Source organism: Sarcophilus harrisii, chromosome 2, assembly GCF_902635505.1.
Source record: "Sarcophilus harrisii chromosome 2, mSarHar1.11, whole genome shotgun sequence".
NCBI classification, from domain to species: Eukaryota; Metazoa; Chordata; class Mammalia; order Dasyuromorphia; family Dasyuridae; genus Sarcophilus; species Sarcophilus harrisii.
Window position 1 is genome coordinate 537,397,882 of NC_045427.1, and position 15,490 is coordinate 537,413,371.

Below are 15,490 nucleotides of genomic sequence, written 5' to 3' on the forward strand. Positions count from 1 at the left end.
TATTGTTCCAATTTTTCCCATCCTTCCCCCTCCCTTCCCTCAGATAGCAGGTTGGCAAATACATTTTAAATATGTTAGAATATAAGTTAAATTATACATATATATATATATATATATATATATATATATATATATCCTAACAGTTATTTTGCTGTACAAAAAGAATAGGACTTTGAAGTAGTGTGCAATTAGCCTGTGAAGGAAATCAAAAATTCAGGCAGACAAAAAGAGAGGGATTGAGAATTCTATGTAATGGTTCATAATCACCTCCCAGAGTTCTTTCGCTGGGTGTATCTGGTTCAATTCATTATTGCTCTATTGGAACTGATTTGGTTCATCTCATTGCTGGAGATGGCCACATCCATCAGAATTGGTCATCATATAATGTTGTTGTTGAAGTATATAATGATCTCCTGGTCCTGCTCATTTCACTCAGCATCAGTTCATGTAAGACTCTCCAGACCTTTCTGAAATCATCGTAGTGGTCATTTCTTACAGAACAATAATATTCCATAATATTCATATACCACAATATATTCAGCCATTCTCCAATTGATGGGCATCCACTCAGTTTCCAGTTTCTGGCCACTACAAAGAGGGCTGCCACAAACGTTCTTGAACATACAGGTCTCTTTCCCTTCTTTAAATTCTCTTTGGGATATAAGCCCAGTAGTAACACTGCTGGTTTAAAGGGTATGCACGGGGCGGAGCCAAGATGGCGGAGAAGACACACGTGACTTTCTAAGCTCTTCTCTTACCCTCTTTATCAATATTATATCGAGCCTCAAAAATAGTCTTGACTGCTACAATTCGTAAAGATAAGAAGTAGAACAACTCACCAGCCAAGAAAATCTGCAGTCTCGCCAAAAAAGGTTGGTTCCGGGGCCAGGGGGGAGATCAGCACAGACGGGGAGAGAAATTAGGTTCCCAGGAGAGTCTCAAACGGAAAGTGAAAGCACAGATCTCAGCACAAGCTCCCAGCCCCAACCCGCGGTACGGGGCTTTTCCTTGGGGCAGTTGTGATCCTGCACGGCAGGAGGACGCAGCCCCGGTTAGCCTCCAATGTGCGCAGTGGGGAGCTCGGCTTGGGGCCATAGAGCTTTTCCAGGGCCGATTTGCATCAGGCAGAGACGCTGGGCAGAGTTCAGGGTGGGGGGGGGCGGTCTGCGGTCAGCTGCTAATACTCACAGTCCCACAAGAGGCTCCAGCCTGGGGCAGTGACACTTTCACCCCTTAGTCTCTAGCCTAGGGCAATCGCTAACCCACTCAGCCCAACTGGGCACTTTGATAGCTCTGCCAGTGCTGAATCCACTTCCTGTTGGGGGAAGGGAAAACTCTCACTCAGAGCACTCCCATACCTCGGAGCGGGAAATTGGTTTACATCTTTCCCTGCTCTGCAGAGGAAGCTGGTAACCCCCTGGCCTAGGAGACATACCCTAAAGGCTTTAAAACATGAATAAAAAGATGAAAAGAATGATAGACAGCTTCTATGCAGAAAAAGAGCAGGTCAGCAAATCTGAAGACACCTCACACAGCAAAAATGCATCAGACTGTCCACCTTTACATGATGCTCTCATAGAAGAGACCATTAAAAGTCTCAAAAGAGAGAGAAGATAAATGGGGAAAGGAAAGAGAAGCCTTACAAGAGAGCAACAACTTCCTGAAATATGAATTGGGAAAAAAATCTGGAAAGTAAGAATTGTGAATTGAAAAATAAAGAATTCACTAGAAAGTAGGATTTGTGAATTGAAAAGAAAAAAAAGAAAGTAGGATCTGTGAATTGAAAAAAGAAAAAATTCATAAAAAAAAAATTAGTAAATGGAAAAAAATCCACAACCAAAACAATACATTTAAAAACCAATTGACATAACAGAAAGAAGTAAAAAAAGCTAATGAAGAAAATAACTTTAAAAAATTAAACTGAACAAAAAACTAATGATTCATTGAGAAGCAAGAATCAGTCACAAAACAAAAAAATGACAAACTGAAAACCAGAATTATGTACGAAAAACAAGACTTGGAAAAAGTTCAGGAGAGATAATCTGAGGATTATTGGATCTTCCAAAACTATGATGAAAAAAAAGAGCCTAGATACTATTTTTACAAGAAATCATCAAAGAGAACTGCCCAGATGTAATAGAATCAGAAGGAAAATAGGCATTGAAAGAATTCATTGCACCTTCTGAAAGAAACCCTAAAATAAAAACCCCAAGGAATTTTTACAAATTTCAAACATCAGATGAAGGAAAAATTTTACAAGCAGCAAAAAAAAAAAAAAAAAAAACCATTTAAATACTGAGGTGCCCAAAAAGGATACCCAAGATCTGGCTCTACATTAAAGGAAAGAAGGGCCTGAATATATATTCTGAAAGGACAAGAACTTGGGATGGCCAAGAATAAACTACCCAGCTGTTTGAGCATTTTCTTCCAGGGAAGAAGATGGACATTTAATGAAACGTGAACCCATTTGTTTCTGAAGAAAAACCGAACTAAACAAAAATTTGATCTCCAACAAGAACTCAAGAGATGCAGGGTAAAATTACTTTTGAGAATTGATTTTGTTGTGGATATACAAAAGAATAATGATAATTTGATTGATGATATAAATAAAAAGGGAAGTAGACATGGAAAAGGATGATGGCAGGAAAGGTGGGAAGGAGGGATAAAAAGAGGGAAACCACATCCCACAAAGAGGAAAGGAAACTTATATCTGAGGGAATTTAGAGAGGGGAGGAAATTTGTGAATCTTACCCCTCGAGTTGGCTCAGAGAAAATAATTAATTTGTTTTAGAGAAAATTTCTCCCCCATTAAAACGGGGAGAGGAAAAGAAAAAGAAAAGAGTAATAAGGGAAGGGAAGGGGAAAGACTAAAGGGGTGAGGGAGGGATTATAAAGAGGATAGGTATTGGATACAAGAGGGGACATAAGTTTAAAAGGGGGGAAAGAGGGGTTGGGGAGGCAAGAATAAGAAAGCATAATCTGGGGTTAAGGAGGCAGATTTATAATTTAACCTAAAATTTGAATGGATGAACTCCCCTAAAAGAGGAGGCAGATACCAGACTGATCAAAAGTCAGAACCCTACAATAGTTGTTTAAAGAAAACAAAAGCAGGAAGATACATAAGAGAAAGGTAAAAAGGCTAGAGCAAAATCTATAGCCAGGTGAAAGCAAAAGAGGGGCATCCTTATCTCAGATCAACAAAAAAAAAAATTGATCTAATTAAAAGAGAAAGGAAGGAAACTACATCCCCAAAGGGTAGATAAACAACGGCAAATAATATTAAAAATATACACCAAGTGGTATGGCACTAACTCCAAAAAGGAGAAGAAGAGGTTGCAAGGAGAAAAGACAAAAAACTGTAATAGAGGGAGATCCAACCTGCACCTCAGAATTAGACAAAACAAAACCAAAACAAATAAGAAAGAAATTAAAGAAGTAAATAGAATATTAGAAAAAATTTAAGGGATCTTTGGAGAAAATTGAATGGAGATAGAAGGGAATATACTTTCCTTGCAGTTCATGGAACCATTCAAAATTAACCATAATTAGGACATAAAGAAAATTAAATGCAAGAAAGCAGAAAAGAAATGCCTTTTCGATCATGATGCAATAAAAACTAATTAAAAAAAGTTAGGGGTAAATAGACCAAAAAGTAATTGGAAACTAAAAATTCACTTTAAAGAATGATTTAAAAGCAAATTATAGATAAACCAATTTCACTAAGATAAACAATGATGAGACATCATACCAAAATTTTGGGGATGCAGCCAAAGCAGTAAAAGAGGGAATTTTTCCTTAGAGGCATTTAAAAAACAGAGAAAGAAAAGATTAATAATTGGGTTGCAACTAAAAAACTAAAAAAAAAGACCAAATTAAAAAACCCCAATAAATACTAAATTGAAATTCTAAAATTAAAAAGGAAAATTAAAAAAATTGAAAGTAAAAAACATTGAACTAATTAAAAAACTAAGAGTTGGTTCTAGAAAAAGCCAATAAAATAGATAAGACTTTAAAACTGATTAGAAAAAAGGAGGGAGGAAAATGAAATTAGTAGTCTTAAAATGAAAAAGGGAGAACTTTCCACCAATGGAGGAAAAGAGAAATAATAAGGGTTATTTTGCTCAACTTTATGCCAATAAATTTGATAACCTAAGGAAATGGATGATACCTCCAAAAATACAGACTTCCCAACTAAAGAGGAGGAAGTAATTGTTTGAAATCCCATTTCAGAAAAGAAAAGAACAGGAATTAAACAACTCCCCAAGAAAAAAATCCCAGGACCGATGGATTTTATTGAATTTTACCAAACATTTGAAGAACAATTCCCCTAATGCTATATAAATTATTTGATAAAATAGGGAATGAAGGAGTCCACCAAATTCCTTCAACAAGACATGGTATGATACCTAAACCAGGTAGGTGAAAACAGAAAGAAAATTATAACAATCTCCCTAATTTAAATTGATGCTAAAATCTTAAATAAGATATTAAAAAAGATACAGAAAATCATCTCCAAGATAATACACTATGATCGAGGATTTATAAGGAATGCAGGGCTGGTTCAATATTAGAAAAACTATCAATATAATTGGCCATTTAATAACCAAATTAAAAAAAGCCATATGATCATCTCAATAGATGCAGAAAAAGATTTGATAAAACCAAATCCATTCCTATAAAAACACTTGAGAGTTAGGAATAAATGGACTTTTCCTTAAAATAATACAGCATCTATTTAAAATCAGTAAGCATAATGTAATGGAGACAAACTGCAACCATTCCCAATAAGATCTGGAGGAAACAATTGCCCACATCACCCATATTTAATGTTTTATTAGAAACGCTAATATAGCAATAAGAGTGAGAAAAGATAAAGGAATAAGAATAGGCAATGAGGAAACCAAATTATCCCTTGCCGAGACAATGGTATACTTAGAGAACCCCAGAGATTCTGCTAAAAAGTTATTAGAAATAATCCACAATTTTTGCAAAGTTGTTTATAAAAAAACCCCATAAGCATCAGCATTTTATATATCACTAAAAAATCCAACAGTCAGAGTTACAAAGAGAAATTCCCTTTAGTAACATGATAATATAAAAAGGAATCATTTGAAGGGAAAATAGAAAACAGAGAAAATTACAGACCACCAACAACCAACTGGAAAAATATTAAAAAGGATAGGGCGAGCAAATATAATAAAGATGAAATATTACCAAACTAATCTATTTATTTAGTTATACCAACAGACCCCAAAAACTATTTTAATGACCTAGAAAAATAAAACAAAGTTCATATGGAAAAACAAAAAGGTCAAGAATTTCAAGGAATTAATGAAAAAAAAATCAAATGAAGGTGGCTTAGCTTAAGATCTAAAATTATATTATAGAGCAGAGTTACCAAAACTATTTCATTGGCTAAGGAAAATTGGATCAGTGGAATAGATTAGGTTCAAGGGAAAAACAGTCAACAATATAGCAACCTAGTCTTTGATAAACCCAAAGATCCCAGCTTTTGGGAAAAACTTACGTTTGATAAAAAATTTTGGGGAAAATTGGAAACCAATATGGCAAAAAACAGGCTTATCCCTTAACGCCGAACCAAGATAATCAAAATGGGTTCATGACCTAGGCAAAAGAATGAAATTAAAAAATTAGAAGAAAACAGATAGTTTACCCTCAGACCTGTGGAAGGGGAAGGTCTTTTATGAAAAGAGAACTAGAGATCATTACGATCACAAAATAGAAAATTTCAATATACCAAACTGAAAAGATTTGTACATACAAAACTAATGCAGACAAGATTGAAGGGAAGAATAAACTGGAAAAATTTTACAGTCAAAGGTTCTGATAAAGGCCTCAATTCCAAAATATATAGAGAATTAACCTAATTTATAAAAAATCGCCTTTCTAATTGAAAATGGTAAAGGGATCAACAGACAACTCAGATGAAGAAATTAAACTATTTCTAATCATATGAAAAGAGTCCAAGTCATTATTAATCAGAGAAATGAAATTAAGACAACCTAAGATACCACTCCCCCGTGATTGGCTAAGAGAAGGAAAAATAATGATGATTGTTGAGGATGCGGGAAAAAACTGGGACATTATGCATTGTTTGGAGTTGTAAAATCCAACCATTTTGGAGAGATTTAACTATGCTCAAAAGTTATCAAACTGTGCATACCTTTGATTAAAGGTTACTACGGGTTTAACCCAAAGAGATTATAAAGAAGGGAAAGGTACCCTCTTGCAGAATGTTTGTAGCCCTTTCGTAGGGTAAAACTGGAAACTGAATGGATGTCCATGTTGAGAATGGCTGAATAAATTGTGGTATATGAAAATTATCGAATATTACTGTTCTGTAAGAAATGACCAACAGGATAATTTCAGAACGGCCTGGAGAGACTTATATGAACTGATGCTGAGTGAAATGAGCAGGACCAGGAGATCATTATATACTTCAACAACAATACTATATGATGACCAGTTCTGATGAACCAGGCCATCCTCAGCAAACGAGATCAACCAAATCATTTCTAATGGAGCAGTAATGAACTGAACTAGCTATGCCCAGAAAAAGAACTCTGGGAGATGACTAAAAACCATTACATTGAATTCCCAGTCCCTATATTTCCCTATATTTATGCACACCTGCATTTTTGATTTCCTTCACAAGCTAATTGTACAATATTTCAGAGTCTGATTCTTTTTGTACAGCAAAATAATGTTTTGGTCATGTATACTTATTGTTTATCTAATTTATATTTTAATATATTTAACACCTACTGGTCATCCTGCCATCTAGGGGAGGGGGTGGGGGGGTAAGAGGTGAAAAATTGGAACAAGAGGTTTGGCAATTGTTAATGCTCTTACTCCAAAAGCTGGGGTCTTTGGATTTGTCAAACACTAAATTATTGTACCAAAATAAGATTAAAATGGGTTTATGATTTAGACATAAAGAGTGATATTATAAGCAAATTAGGAGAACAAGGGACAATTTACCTCTCAGATCTATGGAGAAGGGAGGCATATGTGGCCAAAGAGGAACTTGAGTACATTATTGAATGAAAAATAAATAATTTTGATTATATTAAGTTAAAAAAGGTTTTGTATAAACAAAACCAATGTAGACAAAATTCGAAGGGAAGCAATAAATTGGGAAAAAATTTTACATGCAAGGGTTCTGAAAAAATATATATCTAATGAGAATAAACTGGAACCATTTCCAATAAAATCAGCAGTGAAAGAAGTTGCCCACTATAACTATTACTATTCAATATTGTATTAGAAATTTTAGCTATGGCAATAAGAGATGAAAAAGAGATTAAAGGAATTAGAGTAGGTAATGAGAAAACCTAATTATCACTCTTTGCAGATGATATGATGATATACTTAGAGAACCCCAGAGAATCAACTAAAAAGCTCTTAGAAATAATCCACAACTTTAGCTAAGTTGCAGGATACAAAATAAATCCACATAAATCATCAAAATTTTTATATATCACTAACAAAGTCCAACAGCAAGTGATATAAAGAGAAATTCCATTTAAAATAATTGTAAATATTATAAAATATTTGGGAATGTTATCTGCCAAGGGAAAATCAGGAACTATATAAGCAAAACTGCAAAATACTTTCCACAAAAAGTCAGAATTAAATAATTGAAAAATATCAAGTGTTCTTGGATAGTTCGAGCGAATATAATAAAGATGACAATACTACCTAAACTAATCTATTTATTTAGTGCTATACCAATCAAACTCCCATGAAACTATTTTACTGACCTAGAAAAAATAACAACAAAATGCATCTGGAAGAACAAAAACTCAAGAATTTCAAGGGAAATAATGAAAAAAAAAATCAAGTGAAGGTGGCCTAGCTGTTCCAATTCCAAAATTATATTATAAAGCAGTGGTCCTCAAAACCATTTTTTACTGGCTAAGAAATAGACTAGTTAATCAGTGGAATAGATTAGGTTCACAGAGCAAAATAGTCAATAACAATAGCAATCTAGTGTTTGACAAACCCAAAGAATCCACTTTTGGGGATAAGAATTCACTGTTTAACAAAAACTGCTGGGAAAATTGGAAACTAGCATGGCAAAAAATAGGCATTGACCCACATTTAACACCATATACCAAGATAAAGTCAAAATGGGTTCATGATCTAGACATAAAGAATGATATTATAAGGAATTTAGAAGATCATAGGATAGTTTACTTCTCAGATCCATGGAGAAGGAAGGAATTTGTGACCAAAGAAATTTTTTACATTCAAAGGTTCTGATCAAGGCCTTATTTCTAAAATATATAGAGAACTGACTCAAATTTATAAGAATTCAAATCATTTTCCAGTTGGTAAATGGAGCTATTTTGAAGACAGCTGAACTGAGACTTTGATTTATAAGTATCTATTAGGCCAAAATAATTCTCAAAATGTCTGGGTTTGAGATCTGTTTTGAGACAAGAAGGTGAGAGTTGTGGGATATAGTCTGTATTCTAATAGGCTTTTAAAATACACTTGCTGCAGCCCTATTAATTTGCTGTGTGACTTTTATTAATTTGTTACTGTATGTCATCTTTATTGATGTATAAGTATGACTTGGTTGATTCAGAACATTATTTATGGATTGAAAGGTTTGTATAAGAATAATTGGATCACCTCTAAATAAAAAAGTTATTTATTAATAAAAGTTTACTAATAATAATCATAAAATAATGATATGTATTATAACCATAATCAGGCTCCTTACTCTGATTCAGAGGGAATTATGGTGAAAATGGTAAAAGATATAAAGGTGTGCCTGAGGGGTAAAACAGGAGACATGGAAAGATGGAGAGACAAAAAGAAGAAATGAAAGAAAATAGATGACAAGAATGACACTTGTTATTCTTGAAGCATAGATTTTAGCACATCCCTCCATATCACCATCTCTGTTTAAAAAAATGTTTTGTTATGATTCTTACTCAAGAATACAAGTGTGCCCTATAGTAATTTTCCATAGGAACAGGGGATAGGGACTAGAACTGTGATCTCACAGGTGGCATATAATTCTAGAATTTGTGATTTAACTAAGTTCTCTAGTTAAAAGAACTCAAAAAAGAGAAAATTACTCATTATCAATGTAGGTTGGCACTTTCTCTGAGAATTATGCTGTTTGTGAGTTATCTGGAACCCTTAGAGGTTTACCCAGTATTGCACATCACTTATGTATCATAATGGAGACTTGAACCTAAGGGCTTTCTCGTTTTGAAACTACCTCTCTTGATTCTTTGCCATGTTGTTATATAACTTTTCCAAAATGATTTTTATTTATAATATACCAAGTCTGAGAATTATCAAGAAGGGATTACTTAGATAGAATGTTGTGAAGTTCATGATAGAAATGTATAAATAGAAAGAATATGGGTCACATATAGCAAGGAGATTTAACCCTTGGATAATATAAGTGTTATATTAAATTTATACAATATAAACAACATGAAAGGAAGGCCTCTGTTATCTTGGATAGATACAGATGAATTTTCTGCACAATGGGAAGAAATGGATGAGTCTCATTAGAAATATTGGGAGGGAATAGTCACACCAATGAGACCACAGATTCGTTGGCAATTTTGGAGTACACTATATAGATATACAGGCAATAAAATTATAAAATATAGTCACATAAAAATTGAAGACCAATATTCAGAGTATCTATAAAAACAATGGACAAAAAAGATTAAAATATGTGCACACAAAACACAATGCACATGATTGGGAAAATGTTACTCATGTTTGTTTGCTTGTACTGGTCTTGTGGTAGATTTCTCTTCCAAGGTCTCTTGATCTGCATTAAAAGTTTAAGGCTAATTTTACTTTGCAAGTATTAAAAATGGGAGAAAAGGTCTATGATAATTAATATTATTTTTCATTTAATATTACAAAAATATTTTCCTATGTAACTATGATTTTTTAGATTGTTCCCTTGATATTGCTCTCTCTAGCATAATCTTTTGCATTCAGTTGGTAGACAATAAATGTTTGCTGAATTAAATTAACTTTAAGCTCAATGTTCTTTCCATTATGCTATGCCATCTATCTAAAAATAGCATTAGTGTGTTAGTATAGTTTTTTTAAAAGGATTCCTTGTTAAATAAAATTAAACAAAATAAAAACCATGTTCTTGAATAAATACTTTATAAAATAAATAAAGGTAAAAAATAATGACACTCTTGTTGAGATTGTGGAATAAGACCCATTCTCCCATCTCCTGATTGGTTGGTCACACATTCCTTGAGTTCAAGTCACAGCTTCTCGCTCTGGAAATGATTGATTTAGAACATTGGACCACTGAAGTAGCTATTTCTTGACCAGGATGTTTTCTTTGAATGAGTAGGCATATTGTTGCTCATTGTCTTAGTGTAAGGTTTATGTATCCCATATAAATACTTATTCCTTTCTCTCCTCCCACCCCTAATACATGCCTACTAAATACAAATAAAAATAGAAATTAATTACCACTATTTATTTTTATATTAAAGTCACAATAACAGTACTATTCTCATTCAGATATAGAATTAGTTTAACAAGTTCACACAGTCCTGACCCTAGCCCACCCACTTCCCACCCACTGTTGAAAATGATCTGTGCCAGTGGAGCTGAAATGAATATGAAATAAACTGTGGCCCTTTGAAGAAGTCACTTCATTTTTCTTCCTTGAATATGGAATAAATTACTGCTATTTGTAATTGAAGGATCTGAAAATTTACCAAAATGGCTACTATGTTAGAAGAAAAACAACCATAAACTATAAAAATCCTATTTATTTACTTTTTGGGAGGGAGGTAAATGATGAGAATGATACTATAACAATTTTGTTTTTTAGTACATGTGAAATTTAACATAGCATAGTAGGGACCTTTGTATTAGGAAAATATGGTTTTAAATCTTGCTTGTGACACATATTAGCTATGTGAGCATGGTTAGATTACAATTTTGTAATGGCTCAGGTAACTCTTTAATATTCTCAGTTAGATATGAGCTATTGAATTGTATACATGATAGGAATTTCTACAGAGGTAATATTTTCTACAGAGGCAATCACAGATTTGCAGTTTTTGTTTTAGATAAAGTACAGATTGGGGCATTCAGAAATCCTTGGTTCAAATACTGCCTCTTCATTTAACACCAATGTAACTTTGGGTAAGTCATTTACATACTCTTTTCCTGAGTTACTATCCCTGTAAAATGAGACAGTCCTATTCAACATTGTCAGGTTAGAATTTCACTGTAGAATGGGGATGAATAAATGGCAATTATTTATTAAGTATTTTCTATATGTTAACCCCCGAGCATACAAACAACAAAAAAAAAAAAATAATAATTCCTGACTTTAAGAGTTTGTATTCTCAGGTTAGAGGAAAAGACATTTAGGGAATGAAGGTCTAGGAAGAGATTTAGGTCCTGAGAAGTCACATCAATGCCAGATGGAACACTGATATAACCTTTCCAGAGCCAAGGTTAGTATTGATTTGAAGTAAAGATAGGTAGGGCTAGGTTAAACATACAGCAGTAGAGTCAAAATGACTAGATGAAGAGAAGACATCATGATCCCAGGATGATGGTCCCCCACACCTCTCAGGTATGTCCTCTGCAGGTTTGATATGGGGAGCAAAATGGCACTTACTATCTTTCTCTAACTACCTTATAGAAATATAAAATAAGTTTCAATCATTTAATAAAAATTTGCTTTTCTACCTGAGTTGAAAGAAATTTTTACATGTTTTAGTAGCATACAAATCTTGAAAAAGTTCAAAAGGCATATATGTGTATAAGTCTCCTGATAACCTCCTAGCTAAGCATTTTTTTTTCAAATAAGTAGGTGATTTAAATGATTTATTTGGCTCCTTTTTCAGTTAATCCATTATGACATTTCAGATATTTTATATAACTGAATTTTTTACTATATATATATATATATATATATATATATAATTTTCATTTCGATCCAACCTAGACTATGAACTCATCTGATCAAGATTTTGAGCTCATAATTAATCATTAGTAGTACCACTGGGGAAAGTCTGTAAGTTTGTCTGTCTATTGATCTTTATCCCTGCTATGCGAACTGCTCAGCATCTTGTCAGAAGATTATATTCAGTCTCTTTCAGTTATCTACCTCATCTGGGGTTTTTCTTGCAAAGATACTGGAATGGTTTCCCATTCCCTTCTCTAGCTCATTTTACAGATGAGGAAACTGAGGCAAATAGAGTTAAATGACTTGCTAAGGATGACATACCAAATAAGTGTCTGGGACCAGATTTGAACTTGGGAAGATGAGTCTTTTATAACTGCTGGTCCAACACTTTATCCATGATGTCACCTAGTTGCCCTGTTAAGATTAACTATCTCCACTGCATCTCTCCTTCTGGATTAATTTATATATATATTTTTATTTAATAGCCTTTTATTTACAGGTTATATGCATGGGTAACTTTACAGCATTAACAATTGCCAAACCTCTTGTTCCAATTTTTCACCTCTTACCCCCCCACCCCCTCCCCTAGATGGCAGGATAACCAGTAGATGTTAAATATATTAAAATATAAATTAGATACACAATAAGTATACATGACCAAACCGTTATTTTGCTGTACAAAAAGAATCAGACTCTGAAATATTGTACAATTAGCTTGTGAAGGAAATCATAAATGCAGGTGGGCATAAATATAGGGTTAGAATTCAATGTAATGGTTTTAGTCATTCCCAAGTTCTTTCTTGGGGTAGTTGTTCAGTTCATTACTTGATTGGAAATATTTGTTTGATTCATTGCTGGGAGGAGGTCCATCAGAACTGGTCATCATATAGTATTGTTGAAGTAGATAATGATCTCCTGGTCCTGCTCATTTACTCAGCATCGTTCTTGTAAGTCTCTCCAGGCCTTTTGAAATCATCCTTTGGTCATTTCACAGAACAGTAATATTCCATAATATTCATATACCACAATTTATTCAGCCATTCATCCGTGGGCATCCATTCAGTTTCCAGTTTCACCACTGGGGCTGCCACAAACATTCGGACATACAGGTCCCTTCCCTTCTTTATAATTTTTTGGGATATAATCCCAGTATTAAACTGGATCAAAGGGTAAAGTTTGATAACGACATAGTTCCAAACATTCCAGACGTTGGATTGTTCACAACCCACCAACAATGCATCAATGTCCCAGTTTTCCCATCCTCCAACAAATCATTATTTTTTCCGTCATCTTGCTAATCTGAAGGTGTGGTGGTATCTTAGAGTTGTCTTAATTTGCATTTTCTATAAATAAAATTGGAGCATGTTTTCATTTGACTAGAAATAGTTTCCGATTTCTTCATCTGAGAATTTCTGTTCATTCCTTTGACCATTTTTCAATTGGAAATGGCATTTTTTATAAATTAGGTTAATTTCTATATATTTTGGAAATGAGGCCTTTATCAGAACCTTTGACTGTAAAAATACTTTCCCAGTTTATTGCTTCCCTTCTAATCTTGTCTGCATTAGTTTTGTTTGTACAAACAAAACAAAACAAAACAAAACAAAAACAGTGTTGTAAAACATTTCAGTTTGGTATAATCGAAATTTTCTATTTTGTGATCAGTAATAATCTCTACTCTGCTTTGGTCATAAAGTCCTTCCCTTCCACAGGTCCGAGAGGTAAACTATCCTGTGTTCCTCTAATTTATTAATAATTTCATTCTTTATGCCTATGTCATGAACCCATTTTTTATCTTGGTGTATGGTGTTAAGTTGGATCAATGCCTAGTTTCTGCCATATTAGTTTCCAATTTTCCCAAATTTTTATCAAACAGTAAGTTCTTATCCCAAAGCTGGGGTCTTTGGGTTTTCAAAGACAGGTTGCTTTTGTTGACTGTTTTTATCCTTAACCTAAACTATTCCATGATCAATTAATCTATTTCTTAGCCAATACCAAATGGTTTTGGTAACTTTCTATAATATAATTTTAGATCTGTCAGCAACCACCGTTTGATTTTTTTTCATTAATTCCCGAAATTCTTGACCTTTTGTTTTTCCATATGAATTTCGTTGTTATTTTTCTAGGTCATTAAAATATTTTTTTGGGAGTCTATTGGAAAACCCTAAATAAATAGATTAGTTTAGATAATATTGTCATCTTTATTTTATTTTCCCCTATAAAACATTTAATATTTTCAATTGGTTAGATCAGACTTAATTTGTGTGAAAAGTGGTCTGTAATTTTCCATAAGTTTCTGATTTTCCCTTGGCAGATAAATTCCTAAATATTTGATATTTCAGTATTACTTTAAATGGAATTTCTCTTTTAATCCTTTGGTTTTTTTATGATATATAACAATGCTGATTATTAATGTGGGTTTATTTTATAACCAACCTTTTAAAGTTGTGGATTATTTCTAATAACTTTTTAGTAGAATCTCTGGGGTTCTCTAAGTATACCATCATGTCATTGGCAAAGAGCGATAATTTGATTTCCTCATTGCATATTCTTATTCCTTTAATCTCTATCTCAGCTCTTATTGCCAAAGCTTGCATTTCTAATACAATATTAAATATCTGATAGTCAACCTTGTTTTCCTCCAGATCTTATTAGGAATGGTTGCAGTTTGTCTCCATTACAATGATGTTACTGATGGATTTAAATAGATGGTGCTTATTATTTTAAAGGGAAAAGTCCATTTATTCTATATCTCAAGTGTTTTTTAATAGAAATGGATGTTGGATTTTTGTCAAATGCTTTTTCTGCATCTATTAGATGATCATATGGTTTTTTAATTTGGTTATTAACATGGCCAATTATATTGATAGTGTTCCCTAATATTGAACCAACCCTGCATTCCTGGTATAAATCTTCTTGTTAGTGTATTATCCTGGAATGATTTTCTGTATCTTTTTTGCCAATATCTTTTTAAGATTTTAGCATCAATATTCATTAGGGAGATTGGTCTATAATTTTCTTTCTCTGTTTTCAAACCTGGTTTTTATCAGTACCATGTCTGTTTAGAAGGAATTTGGTGGACTCCTTCATTTCCCTAATCAAATAATTTATAAAGCATTGGGGCCAATTTTTTCTTTAAATTTTGGTAAAAAATTCCCCTAAATCCATCTGGTCCGGGGATTTTTCCAGGGAGTTTTTAATTCCTGTTCTATTTCTTTTCTGAAATGGGACTATTCAACAATGTACTTCCTTCTCTGTTAGTCTGGGGAAGTCTATATTTTTTGGAGGTAGTCACCATTTCATTGGTTATCAAATTTATTGGCATAAAGTTGGAAAATAACTCCTTATTATTTCTCTAATTTCCTCTTTTGGTGGAAAGTTCTCCCTTTTCATTTTAAGACTATAATTTCATTTCCTCCCTCCTTTTTCTAATCTATTTACCAAACATCTATTTTATTGGCTTTTTCTAGAACCAACTCTTGTTTTATTAAATAGTTGATGGTTTTTACTTTCAATATTTTAATTTCTCCT